The sequence below is a fragment of the Mirounga angustirostris genome, unplaced genomic scaffold (genome assembly GCF_029215605.1).
Source record: "Mirounga angustirostris isolate CCGP_5_RB_7025 unplaced genomic scaffold, mMirAng1.0.hap1 SCAF_16, whole genome shotgun sequence".
In the NCBI taxonomy this organism is placed as follows: domain Eukaryota; kingdom Metazoa; phylum Chordata; class Mammalia; order Carnivora; family Phocidae; genus Mirounga; species Mirounga angustirostris.
In genome coordinates this window covers 55943031-55958151 of record NW_026991724.1, presented here as the reverse complement: position 1 = coordinate 55958151, position 15121 = coordinate 55943031, and the positions used below count along the sequence as shown (strand labels likewise).

General features: G+C 40.5%; 1 protein-coding gene and 1 non-coding gene across 4 annotated transcripts in view; one reads left to right on the top strand and one right to left on the bottom strand.

Moving 5' to 3' along the window:
* Positions 1-15121, top strand: part of LOC123856081 (zinc finger protein 420-like) — a 111394-nt gene that overhangs the window by 72388 nt on the left and 23885 nt on the right. The window lies entirely within an intron of this gene.
* Positions 4483-4622, bottom strand: LOC123856277 (U4 spliceosomal RNA). Its single transcript, XR_006793683.1, has one exon. It is a non-coding gene; the product is annotated as a U4 spliceosomal RNA (small nuclear RNA).

The following is a 15121-nucleotide window of genomic DNA, read 5'->3' as shown; positions in this document are numbered from 1 at the left end:
GCTTGTGGCCATGTTAACTGTTGTGACATACAAACACAAACACACATTTTCTTTATTCATAAAGGAATCTAACAATCTGTCTGGTCTTCCTCCTCTTTTCTTTTCTCTCTACCCTCTTTGAGCTTGCTGAGATCACCCCAAATACATATTAGTTCACAATCCTGAATGAAAGCAATTCACATTTATGTTAAATAGAACAGGGGTGTGTGGGTGGCTCTGTTGGTTAAACGGCTCAGGTCATGATCTCAGGGTCCTGGGGTCGAGCCCTGATTTGGACTCTCAGCTCAGCCAGTAGTATGCTTCAGGATATTCTTTCCCCCTGCCCCTCCACCTACTCACTTGCTCTGCTCTAAAATAATCTTGGGGTGCCTGGGTGGCTCAGTCGTTAAGCATCTGCCTTCAGCTCAGGTCATGATCCCAGGGTCCTGGGATCAAGCCCCGCATCGGGCTCCCTACTCAGCAGAGAGCCTGCTTCTTCCTCTCCCACTTCCCCTGCTTATGTTCTCTCTTGCGCTCTGTCTCAAATAAAATCTTTAAAATAAATCTTTTTAAAAAAATAAAGTGGGTCTCCTGGATGCTCTGTTGGTTAAGCATCCAACTATAAGTTTCAATTCAGGTCATGATCCAAGGGCTGTGAGTATAAGCACAATGCCTGGGGGTGGACAATACCAAAGAGTAGAAATGGAAAAATCAGGATACCCTAGGGTGTCTAATCTATTTTATAAGACCCGAGTGTGTACCTACTCATTGTGTACCTAACAGAAAATATACACAGTCTTTTCTATATTTACACATCAGCCTTTTCATTATATAGCGGACCACAAAGGGTACTGAAAAATGAATCCTCTTCAATTGATGTAATGTTAAATATGACTGTAACATGCTAACCAACTTAATTTCATCAGTTTCTACAACTGATGAAATCCTCTTTCCTCTCAGTGCAGGAGGAGTGTAGGGACAGCATGGGCTGTGAAACAACATAGGGACAGCTAGCCCCAAAACTGGGCAGGCTGTTTAAAGCAGAACTGGTCCCTGTGGGGATAGATGACCTGCTTCTCAGTCACTGCCTTGCACATAGCTCAGAGCACAGGACTAGACTCAAAATGGGGCTGAGTAGAAGTGAGGGAGGGCCCTGCCGACCTCAGGTCAGCTTCCTTGGAAGGTCACCCATCTATACTGGAACAGACCTACGTTGGGGTTACATTCCTGGGATACCAGGGCCTTGTGGAACCACAACACACACCTTGCTGGTTCTGACTAGTAATGTCCAACAGCATTAATCTTCAACATCCACTGTCATGTGACATCTTCAAGCTATGCACACAATATTTAAATCATCCAATACCCCCCTCTATACATCAGTCCATGAATCTGGGCCTGGAAAAGTACAGTTATCTCTGTCATCCAACAGCAACTGGTCCTCAGGAGCACCAGAGAATTAATTAAATCATGGGAAAAGCATCAGACTTCCCAGAAAAGCACCATAATTCGCAAGAATGCATCTCTGTCACATTTGCTCATCACAAGTACCTTCCTAAGGCCTTGCAGTGACCAAAGAACTTCCCCACATTTCAAGAGTTCTCCATATTTGGTTTTCGTAGGATTTATCTTCCTCTCGAACTGTGTCATCATCATGTTTTATCTGTCCTCAACTCTCAAAGTGCTAAGTACCTAAATTAATCCTGGGGCCCATCGATGGAGTTTTCCTATGCTTCCAATGAAGAGGTGACAATATTGTATTTAAATCTCACTTATGGCCTAAAATGATCCTGTTACCAACCATTTACCATTGAATTAGAAAATTCCAAGCTATTCCTAAGGATCTACAAGGGCCTGCAAGGCTTAGACGGGAGGGGGAGAGCAGTGACAACGGGGTCTCTGAAACACAGGAACGAAGGTCAGTTTTGATACCTGCATCACTGCAATGGAGATGAAGAGACAGAAGAACTGGAGAGGATTGAGAAAAACAAAATTTACCTTTCTAGATTCAGAGTCAATAGTGTAGCCTTGGACAGGGGTCCTCTCCCCAATGAAGAATTCATGCCAATGCTTCAGCTTAGACATGTTTCATCTCTTACCTTGTGCTGCATCATCACTCCTAATAGAGTATTGATTTCTTCCTGAGGTACAACATCTACTCAGCAACAGAATACACATTCTTCTTGAGTATACATGGAACATTCTCCAGAATAGTTTACATACAGGGTCAAAAATTGGGTCTTGAATGGTACAGAAAGATTGAGATTATTCCCTCCATTTTTCAGACAACAATGCTTTAAATTTGAACTTAATCACAAGAGAAAATTTGGAAGGAAAACAAATGGAGATTAAGGAGAATCCTACTCAAGAATGAATGGGTCAAACAGGAAATTAAATTAGAATTTAAAAAAAAATATGGAAACAAATGAAAATGAAAACACGACTGTTCAGGACATTTGGGATGCAGCAAAGGCAGTCCTAAGAGGGAAGTATATAGCAATACAGGCCTTTCTCAAGAAAAAGACAAATCTCAAATACATGCTCTAACCTTCCATCTAAAGGAGCTGGGGGAAAAAAAAAAAAAAAAAACAGCAAATAAAGCCTAAATCCAGCAGAAGAGAAATAAAAGATTAGAGCAGAAATCAATGATATAGAAATAAAAAACAAACAGTAGAACAGATCAACAAATCTAAGAACTGGATCTTTGAAGGAATTAATAAGATTAATAAACCAACCCCTAGCAGGAATTTATAAGATTGATAAAGCAAACCCCTAGCAGACTTACCAGAAAGAGCAGAAAGAGGACCCAAATAAAATCATGAATGAAAAATGAGAGATCACAACACTGAAGAAATACAGTTATAACAAAATATTGTGAGTAATTATATACCAACAAATTAGGATATCTGGAAGAAAGATGGATGCATTCCTCGAAAACTCTAACCTACCAAAACTGAAGCAGGAAGAAATAGAAACCTGAGTAGACCCATAACCAGCAAAGAAATTGAAGCAGTAGGTCAACAATCTCCCAACAAACAAGAATCCAGGGCTGGATGACCTCACAGTGGAATTGTATCAAACAATTCAAGGAGAATTAATACCTATTCTTCTGAAACGGTTTCAAAAAGTAGATGTGGAAGGAAAACTTACAAACTCATTCTATGAGGCATTACCCTGATTCCAAAACCAGACAAAGACCCCACTCAAAAGGAGAATTACAGACCAATATCCCTGACGAACGTAGATGCAAAAACTCTCACCCAGATACTAACAATAGGATCCAAAAGTGCATTAAAAGGATAATTCACCAGGACCAAGTGGGATTTATTCCTGGGCTGTAAGCATGGTTCAACATTCACAAATCAATCAATATGATAAACCACATTAATAAAAGAAAGGACAAGAACCAGATGATCCTCTCAATCAATAAAGAAAAAGCATGCGACAAAATACAGCATCTTTTCTTGATAACAATCTGCAGTGTAAGGATAGAAGGAACATAACTTGACATCATAAAGGACATATATGAAAAACCCACAACTAATATCAACACAGAAAAATTGAGAGCCTTTCCCCTAAGGTCAGGAACATGGCAGGGATGTCCACTCTCACCACTGGTGTTCAATATAGTCCTGGAAGTCCTAACCTCAGCAATCAGACAATAAAAAGTAAAATAAAATGTATCCAAATCAGCAAAGTAGTAAACTCTCACTCTTCACCGACGACGTGATACTCTATGTAGAAACCTCAAAAGACTCCACACATGGGCGCCTGGGTGGCTCAGTCGGTTAAGCGTCTGCCTTCAGCTCCAGTCATGATCCTGGGGTCCTGGGATCGAACCCCACATAGGGCTCCCTGCTCTGTGGGAAGCCTGCTTCTCCCTCCCCCACTCCCCTGCTTCTGTCCCCTCCCTGGCTGTGTGTCTGTCAAATAAATAAAAATCTTAAAAAAAAAAAAAGACTCCACCCAAAAATTGACAGAAGTGACACAGTATTCAGCAAAGTTGCTGGATATAAAAATCAATGCATAAGCTGGTTGCATTGCTATTCACTAACAAGGCAAAATAAAGAGAAATCAAGGAATTGATCTCATTTTTTTTTTTTTTTAAGATTTTATTTGACAGAGAGACACAGCAAGAGAGGGAACACAAGCAGGGGGAGTGGGAGAGGGAGAAGCAGGCTTCCCGCCGAGCAGGGAGCCCGATGTGGGGCTCGATCCGAGGACCCTGGGATCATGACCCGAGCCGAAGGCAGACGCTTAACGACTGAGCCACCCAGGCACCCCAATTGATCTCATTTATAATTGCACCAAAAACCATAAGATACCTAGGAATAAACCTAACTAAAGAGGGAAAGGATCTGTACTCTGAAAACTACAGAACACTTAGGAAAGAAATTGAGAAGGACACACACACACACACAATAAATCAATGGAAAAACATTTCATGCTCATAGATTGGGAGCACAATATTGTTAAAATATCTGCAACCAAAAGCACTCTACACATTCAATGCAATCCCTATCAAAATGCCATCAGCATTTTTCACACTGGAATAATCCTAAAATATATATGGAAACAAAAATTAGCAATAATCGTGCCTCGGATAAACCTCATTGGCTACAATACTGCCACTGCGCAAAGCTATATGGAAACAGACTCCAAATATCTGAAGTAATGATGAAAAGGAACACCAAAGCTGGAGGCATCACAATTACGGACTTCCAGCTCTATTACAAAGCTGTCATCATCAAGACAGTATGGTACTGGCACAAAAACAGACACCTAGGGCGCCTCGGTGGCTCAGTTGGTTGGGTGACTGCCTTTGGCTCAGGTCAAGATCCTGGAGTCCCAGGATCAAGTCCCGCATCGGGCTCCCTGCTCAGCAGGGAGTCTGCTTCTCCCTCTGACCCTCCTCCCTCTCATGCTCTCTCTCATTCTCTCTCTCTCAAATAAATAAAATCTTTAAACAAAACAAAACAAAACAAAAACCAGACACCTAGAACAATGCAACAGAAGAGAGAGCCCAGAAATGGGCCCTCAACTCTATGGTCAACTAATCTTCAACAAAGCAGTAAAGAATATCCAATGGAAATTGGACAATGTCCTCAAAAAAATGGTGTTGGGAAAATTGGACAGCCACATCAAGAAGAATGAAACTGAGCCATTTTCTTACACCATACACAAAGATAAACTCAAAATGGATGAAAGACCTAAATGAGAGACAAGAATCCATCAAAATCCTAGAGAACACAGGCAGTAAACTTTGACCTTGGCCGCAGCAACTTCTTGCTAGACACGTCTCCAAAGGCAAAGGAAACCAAAGCAAAAATGAACTATTAGGACTTAAGATAAAAACCTTTTGGGGCGCCTGGGTGGCTCAGTCGGTTAAGCATCTGCCTTTGGCTCAGGTCATGATCCCAGGGTCCTGGGATGGAGCCCTGCATCGGGCTCTCTGCTCAGTGGGAAGCCTGCTTCTCACTCTCCGCTCCCCCTGCTTGTGTTCCCTTTGTTGCTCTCTGTGTCAAATAAATAAAATCTTAAAAAAAAAAAAGATAAAAACCTTTTGCACAGCAAAGGAAACAGTGAACAAAACCAAAAGACCAGATGTCCATTCACAGATGAATGGATAAAGATGTGGTGTTTGTGTGTGTGTGTATACACACACTCACACGTGTGTATATGTATGTGTGTGTATATTTGGATATATACATATTTAATGGAATATATATATATACACACACACACACACACACATCAGGGAGACAAAGATTGTGACACTTGCCCACAACAGCAGTTCACCCTCCCTGACACTCCAGGACAACACTGAGAAAATTCTTACCTCTCCTCAAAAGAGAAACAAATGAGTGACCTGTATGTTCAGTGATCTCACTACTTTGCTACTGCCTGAGGACATGTTTCTGTCATGCAGGACATAGAAGGAGGAAGGAATGACAGCACCCTCTGGATGCAGTGTGGTGGCTGCTCAGCCCAAAGGTGAGCATTTGTTCAACCAATGGAGAGACTACAGAGGTGAAGACAAAGAGAGGAAGGTATCATGGACTCTAAAAAGTAACTACACTTTGAAAGCTGGGAAATCAAATTTTCAGACATGACAAATGCCCAGAACATGTGGGAGAGGTCCCCCAATTGCTATTTGTGTTGATCTGCACAAAGCAAGTCCATAATCCTAGGCCCAGAGGCTTTTTAAAAAAATTCCCAAATGTCAACAAGAGATAATAAGGCATGCAAAGAACCAGGAAAACGTGTTCTAATCAGAGGAATGAAATAAATGTCCAATACTGGCTCTAAATTAATTACGAACTAGTTATTGCCTGATGACGAATTCAAATAACCATCATAAAGGTGCTTCTGGAGGAAGAAGAAAAACAGGTAACTAAATGTTATCAGGAAAGTATGCAGGACCAAAATGGAAATCCAAAAAAAAAGACAATAAAACAAACCATCAACCAGAAATTGGGAGCTGAAGATAAAAACACACCAATGGGTCACCCACAGACTTGATCAAGCAGAAGAAATATTCAGACAACTTAAAGACCTGTTTGTTGTTATTGTTTTGTTTTTAAAGACCCCTTCTTTTAAATTATCTGCTGAGAGGACCAAAGAAAAATGTGGAATAGGATAGCGTCTAGGAACTCATGGGACACCAACAAGTGGTCCCATATGTACATTAAGGGGACCCCAAAAGGAGAGGAAAGTGAAATGGGGCAGAGGGCTTACATGAAGATCTAAGGGCCTGTATTTCCCACGCATGTGGAAAGAACAACTTCAACAAGCTCAGGAAATTCAAAGTGGGATAAATGTCAAGACATCAACACAGTGACACCTTATAATTAACCTATGAAAAAATCAAAGGTGAAAAGAGAATTTTGAGACCATATGACAGAAGCAACTCATCTTATACAAAAGAGAGCTCCTATAAGATTAGTAGTGGGATTCACAGCAGACCTGATAGGAAGAACTGCATGGGACAGTGTATTCAAGCACTGAAAGATCAAAATATCCACCAAGAGTACTCTATCTGGGAAAACTGTTTTCCATGAAGATAGAAATGAACACTTTCCCACATAGAAACCCCTGTAAGTTTACCAGTAGACTTGTCCTACAAAAAATGTTAAAGGAAGCACATCTAGTTGAAATAAGAGGATTCTAAACAGAAACTAAAACCACAGGACAACATAAAGCTCTGCTAAATATAAATATTTCCACAGTTATAGAAACCCGTAGTGTTGTAATGAGATACCACACGTTTCTTACATTTCTACCTCAAGATACATTAAAAATCAAGGCATAAAAAATCATAAATGTAGGTAATAAAGTAAACAACATAAAAGATAGAATTTGTGATATCAGAAACAAGGTGTGTACAGGAATGGAGAGAAGTAGAATGATTTTGGATGCAATTGAGAATCTCAGTTTAAAATGGTTTTTTAGGGGCGCCTGGGTGGCTCAGTTGGTTAAGCGACTGCCTTCGGCTCAGGTCATGATCCTGGAGTCCCAGGATCGAGTCCCGCATCGGGCTCCCTGCTCGGCGGGGAGTCTGCTTCTCCCTCTGATCCTCCCCCTCTCATGCTCTGTCTCCCATTCTCTCAGATAAATAAAAAAATCTTTAAAAAATAAAATAAAATGGTTTTTTATACCTTTCAGTTTCATTCTGAAAGCACAATGAAAATATGTACAGAAGACACAAAATTCCCTGAGAATGGTATCAAAACATGTTGGGGGTATAACACCACAACTAAGGATAAAGTATACCTGAACTTGATACACAGGCAGGAAGGGTTTCAAAGTTACTTTCAATTCAAAAGTGTCTTTCATGCGAGGAGAATAAAAATCCACCAGTAAATAGATGATGAAATTATTTCTATTATGACAACTCATGTAGGCATGATACAACATACACGGACCACTAACCAATGAAAGAAATACACAAGATGAGTCACAAAGTACGTATGGGTAATAATGATACAAATACAGAATGTTCTTGGCAAAGGGAATAAAGCTGATTCATATTTGAGGTAAACTCACATTGCCTTAAAATCTACTGAGTTAAAAATGGTCATCCTAGGGCGCCTGGGTGGCTCAGTTGGTTAAGCGACTGCCTTCGGCTCAGGTCATGATCCTGGAGTCCCGGGATCGAGTCCCGCATCGGGCTCCCTGCTCAGCAGGGGGTCTGCTTCTCCCTCTGACCCTCCCCCCTCTCATGTGCTGTCTCTCTCATTCTGTCTCAAATAAATAAAATCTTTAAAAAAAAAAATGGTCATCCTATACCAAAATACACAGTAAATAAGGAAACCAGAAGTAACTACTGTTGTGGAGAGTCCCAGACAAAAGGAAGCACATGATTATGGGATTGCAAAACCAGAGTAAGACCAAATTTAACCCAAATTTCTACATAAAAAAAATTTAGTAAGAAAACTACTATATAACTACAATTTTAAACTGTGACTGTATGCAAGAAAAACAAGCATTTGAATTACTGGCATTTCTTCACGGACAAATTTTAAATTATATTCATTAAAATCCACAAGAAGATCTAATGATAATTTTACAAATAAGCAGTTAAGGGCGCCTGGGTGGCTCAGTTGCTTAAGCGACTGCCTTCAGCTCAGGTCATGATCCTGGAGTCCCGGGATCGAGTCCCCCATCGGGCTCCCTGCTCAGCAGTGAGTCTGCTCCTCCCTCTGACCCTACCCCCTCTTGTGCTCTCTCTCTCTGAAATATATAAAAAATAAAATCTTTAAATAAGCATTTAAAAGACTTGAAAAATGTTATTTCACTAATATATTCCTTTTACCCAGAATGTAAGGTATAATTCATTCCTTAGAGCCAAGCAAACAAAATCCTTTCATTTCTATTTTTTTTTAATATTTCATTTTTTTGACACAACATACAAGCAGATGGAGTGGCAGAGGGCGGAGGGGAAGCAGGCTTCCCACTAAGCAGGAATCAGACTTGGGGCTCAATCCCAGAACCCTTAGATCAAGACCTGAGGGTGAAGGCAGATGCTTAACTGAGCCACCCAGGCACCCCAATCTGTTCATTTCTAAATTGACACCAATAATGTATAAAATATACTGACAACTTTATAAAAAGTAAATATTTGGGATGACTCAGATACATTCTGAGGAAAGAAGAAAAATACATAATTTTTAGTGAAGTAAATTTATGAACAAAACTTTTTCCTTAAATATTGGGATTTAACTAATTACTTCACTTCTTATAAAGCACATGCCCATGTCCTATCAGAACTTTTGATCTTAAAAAAAATAAATCAGAGGACTCTCGTATACAACCATTTAGAAAATGAAAACACCTAGTAAAAAGTCACAGGAGCTTCATACAAGACAGAATTATGAACTGATGCAATTTTAATAAGGTAACAATTAGAGACTTTATTAAAGGCTACAAATTCTGAGATCTAAATGTTCTACCTCCCGAATGGCATTCATTTAGGTAGGAATTCTATGTTATTTCAACATTGAGGAATGGAACACAGAGTGGAAATTTCTATATTAGTTAATATGAAAAAAAAAACTTTTGAAGGGAAATAAAGCATTAGATTTTCTCATTTTAGGGAGGTGCTTTGTTATCTGATGAAGTTACTAAGTCTCAATTATGTACAGTTAAGATTAAAGTCTCCAAAACACTGGAAAGCATAAACCAGAAAACATGTAATATCTGTCTCCAGTGTTCCTGGATTTCTACACCAAACCCCAATATGTCCACCATAACCCTGACACATTTCTCAGATGAGGGAAAACACAACTTGCAAAGGGCTAAACCTAAAGATCCTCAGAAATAAGATTTCCCCAGGGCCCTCAAAGCAATGGAAAAGCTCTCAGATTATGGAGGCCCTCCCAGTGGATGTGATGGACCACCACTGAAGCTGAAAGAGAATCCTTAGAGAATGTAAGAGCTTAATAATGTTGGATAGCAGGTGTCTCTCAGAGAGGGAGAGAAATAACACTAGGCTTCTAAACTAATTTCCATTCAGAGAGCTACTCGAACCACAGTTTAAGGTCTATCATCTTCCTTTGCATTTGGACCTTGCCTCTATCATCTGCCTAATATGAATCCCACCTACATGGATGGAGGGATAGGATATCCTTTCTCATCATATCCCAAGCTCCCTCTTTGGTTCTGAAAAGGAGACCAAGTCTGGCTTTTACATAATGAGACCTATTTATTAGAAAAAAGGAAAAGCGCACTGGTGGGGATTCTAACTTTTAAATACGATTGTGCTCAGGAGAGAAGAGAGGACATTGTAAAATTGAGAACATTTTCCCAAATGCTGTTGAAAACAGCCCCTTTACAATAAGGAGGGATTTCCAATGTTCACATCCTGAGCTCCACTTCCAAGTATTAGATACAATAAGGAGTGCAAATTGGAGTAGAAGATGTGGGAAGTACTTTTATGCCCCTTAGTGTTTAGAACTGCAAGTAATCTACAGAAGTGATAATGTTACCTTAAGGAAGGGAAACTAAAGCTAAAAAGGACAGACACATCACAAAGTTTTTTCTCTACATCTGCAAACCCCTACTTATTTCCCTTTCTGCCTGGATCAGAATTCCAGCCATTCAAAGAGGAATCATCTAAGAAAGTCTTCACAGGAAGGAAGAAAACCCAGAGTGGTATTTAGGAAATCTGGAGTCTTCCTCACCCAAGACAATGAGGTGTCTAGTTCTCTAACATCACATCCATGTACAATTCCCACTGAGTGTGGTTCAGGCATCCCCACTCGTCCTGAGAGAATTCTATGGCCACATCCCTGAATGTCAGCAGTCCCTGCAATAAATACCACAGTTACCAAGTGGCCATTGACAGAGTTCACAATGGTTCCTAAGATGAAAGAGGGAGTTAATGTCACCAGCTAGACCCACGACCTAACCTTCCCTGGTTACCTGCTTGTACCCTCAGATCTTTGTCCCACATATTACTTAACCTCTTCTTTCCACCTTATCTTTTGCTTCTAGCAAAGCACCTCATGGGCAGAGTCTCCTGTGAGGAAAACAAAAAATATCCAACAAAAGTAATGACTGTCCTGAGGAAGAGCTTGGCCTTTCCCAGTTTGAGCTTAACCCCGGACTTAAACGTAAGCAGATGGGCCAGGGAGTAACCCATGGAGTGATCTACAGGTCCCTCTCTCTCATTATAGTTGAGAATCTCCACCCGAGGAAGAGCACAAACCTCATTTAGGTGAAATACAAAGTATGTAGAGAAGGGTTTTCTTGAAGCACTTGTGTACCTTGTGCCCAGCTCTACATAAGATGACACGGATCCATTTTCTAAATATCTACCCTAACCCCAAATAAGAAGAAAATATTTCTCCCTTGCTCTGGGTCTCTACTTTGGAAGTTATTTCCTGTTACCTCCTTATTTGCTGCAAATCCAATTTCCATTGTGGGACAACCGCTACCCAGTATAGTTTCTGTGACTCACCAAGCAGTGAACTCATGTGAGTTCAGTTATACCAGGACAACTAGTTCTGGCTTAGGTGCATTTCCTACTTTACACAGTAAGATAATTTTTAACACAGTAATATGCTCTAACGTTTTCTCTAACCTTGAGGTGAGAGGATGTCATATGATCCACCAAACCAGGATAAATACTGTGTTTATCCAAAATAACTTGTCAAATAAAGAAATCAACACATGCATAGACATTTTTGACTACTGTGTTTACATCACAAAGAAGTTGTGTCTACTTCTTAGGTGGAATGTTTTAGTGGGTTACAAATGTACTCATCAAAATTTTTTTCAGCTTTTATTTATTCATTTGAGACAGATACTAAGAAAGAGAGAGCATGAGCAGTGGAGAGGCAGAGGGAGAGGGAGAAGCAGGCTCCCTGCTGAGCCAGGAGCCAGACATGGGGCTCGATCTCAGGACCCTGGGGCCATGACCCAAGCCAAAGGCATATGCCTAAGGACTGAGCCACCCAGGCGACCCTGTACTCATCAAATTCTGATGTGAATTAGAATTTCAAAACAGTGAATTGGAGATCTTGTGAAAATGCAGATTCTGTTCAGGAGTACTGGGGTGGGATCAGAGTCTGCATTTCTAACAAGGCAGTAGCCTATGGACCAAGGGATAAAGTTTTGAATAAGAGGCAGGACTCCAAGGCAAGAATTCTTGGAGTATTTAGAACAGGCAAAAAAGGCTTTTATTTTTTGTAATCGGTTTTTATCTTTTGAGAGAGCGCAAGAGAGCTTGAGGGGGACAGGAGTTACAGAGGGAGAGGGATAAGCAGACTCCCCCCTGAGCAGGGATCCCAACACAGGGCTCTAGCCCCGGACACTGGGACCATGACCAAGCTGAAGGCAGACACTTAACCGACTGAAACACCCAGGTGCTCCCTGAATGGGTTTTACAGTCATAGCTTCTACTGGATTAGCAAGAAAGCCAACAACAATCCTTTCTCACCATTTCCTAGTTACCCAAGACCATTTAACAGTCATTCATAAATTAATGGGTAGGAATAATAAAAATCTCAGAACACACACATTATTCTTCTGTTTTTATGGGAATATTGTCAAACATCCAGTAACATGGAAGGGATCAGGTTTTCACTCAGGTTGTCTGACCTAGAGTCGATCTAAAATGACACACAGGTCAATATACAGAGAGGACTCTAAAGCAGTGTTCATAGCAGGTGTCAAACCTGAGAAGAATGAGGGGAAACAAGGGATCCACACAACACTCGTCTTTTTACATTCATGCGCACATCCATACATTCAGAAAGTAGTTAATATACATATTAAAAGTGATAGAGTAGAAAACTGTCCTGGTAACTACTATGCAACATTTTCAATGACATGACCCTCATAAATCCCTTTGTGGATGATGATGCTTCTTTTATTCACATTATCAACACAAACACACAGAATGACAGAAATGAAACAGCTCTTATTTCTGAGTCTACTATGATGAGGGCTAGAAGCAAAAAATGTTCACCTGCAGCCCAGAAGGCTGACCTATAGTCTCCATAGTTCTAGAACCATTAAATAAGGGCAAACTGCTACATTCTCAATGGATCTCATGACTGCCTGTACATCTCACCTATAGTTAATATTGAACTGAGTAGGGCGCCTGGGTGGCTCAGTTGGTTAAGCGACTGCCTTTGGCTCAGGTCATGATCCTGGAGTCCTGGGATCGAGTCCTGCATCGGGCTCTCTGCTCAGTGGGGAGTCTGCTTCTCCCTCTGACCCTCCCCCCTCTCATGCTCTATCTCATTCTCTCAAATAAAATCTTAAAAAAATATATATTGAACAGAGTAAGTGCCTGAGAAATCTTGCAAAAGTAGTTTTACAAGTACAAATTCCAAGAAATACTTAGGATCTTATGCTCCCTGCACACCCCCTCCCTAGTGAACACTAAGTATGGAACCATGAGCTTCATGCAGCCCAAGTGCAGCTCTTTCTACCCATGGATCCTGTGCTACTCAAATGAACTTACTTTTACCATACAAGCTTTCAAAAATTCTTTCTTGGCTATTTTAATCCATGATCCCTCAACACAGTATTTCATTGAAAAGTTTTGTTTCAGTTATCATTCACGTTCTATTACATCTCAGGATTTTAAGACACTTAAAATGTTAATTAGGTGATAGTTTTCTTTTTCTGAAAACACAAAGAAGTAAAAAGAAGTGTATGTCCGTGCTAGGGAGAAGAGATATGTAACCTACAATGGTAGAAACATTAGATTGGCAACAGACCTATCCACAGAGACCTGGCAGGCCAGAAAGGACTGGCATATATTCAGAACACTAAATGAGAAAAATATGCAGCCAAGAATACTATATCCAGCTAGGCTGTCACTGAAAATAGAAGGAGAGATAAAAAGCTTCCAGGACAAACAAAAACTAAAGGAATTTGCAAACACAAAACCAGCCCTACAAGAAATCTTGAAAGGGGTCCTCTAAGCAAAGAGAGAGCCTAAAAGCAACATAGACCAGAAAGGAACACAGACAATATACAGTAACAGTCACCCTACAGGCAATACAATGGCACTAAATTCGTATCTTTCAATAGTTACCCTGAAGGTAAATGGGCTAAATGCCCCAATCAAAAGACACAGGCTAGGGGTGCCTGGGTGGCTCAGTCGGTTAAGCGTCTGCCTTCGGCTCAGGTCATGATCCCGGGGTCCTGGGATCGAGCCCCGCATTGGGCTTCCTGCTCCGCGGCAAGCCTGCTTCTCCCTCTCCCACTCTCCCTGTTTGTGTTCCCTCTCTCACTGTGTCTCTCTCTGTCAAATAAATAAATAAAAATATTTTTAAAAAAGACACAGGCTATCAGATTGGCTTAAAAAAGACGACCCATCGATATGCTGTCTGCAAGAGACTCATTTTAGACCCAAAGACACCCCCAGATTGAAAGTGAGGGAGTGGAAAACGATTTACCATGCTAACGGACACCAAAAGAAAGCTGGGGTGGCAATCCTTATATCAGACAAATTATATTTTAAACCAAAGAGTATAATAAGAGATGAGGACGGACACTATATCCTACTTAAAGGGTCTATCCAACAAGAAGATCTAACAATTGTAAATATCTATGCCCCTAACATGGGAGCAGCCAGTTATATAAGGTAATTAATAACAAAAGCAAAGAAACACATTGACAACAAAACAGTAGAAGTGGGAGACTTTAACACCCCCTCACTGAAATGGACAGATCTAAGCAAAAGATCAACAAGGAAATAAAGACTTTAAATGACCCACTGGACCAAATGGACTTCAAAGATATATTCAGAACATTATATCCCAAAGCAACAGAATACACCTTCTTCTCTAGTGCCCATGAAACATTCTCCAGAATAGATAACATCCTAGGTCACAAATCAGGTCTCAACCAGTACCAAAAGATTGGGATCATTCCCTATTTTCAGACCATAATGCTTTGAAACTAGAACTCAATCACAAGAGGAACGACAGTAAGAACTCAAATACATGGAGGCTAAAGAGCATCCTACTAAAGAATGAATGGGTCAACCAGGAAATTAAAGAATTAAAAAAATTCATGGAAACAAATGAAAATGAAAACACAACTTTCAAAATCTTTGGGATACAGCAAAGGCACTGAGAGAAAAGTATATAGCAATACAAGCCTTTCTCAAGAAACAAGA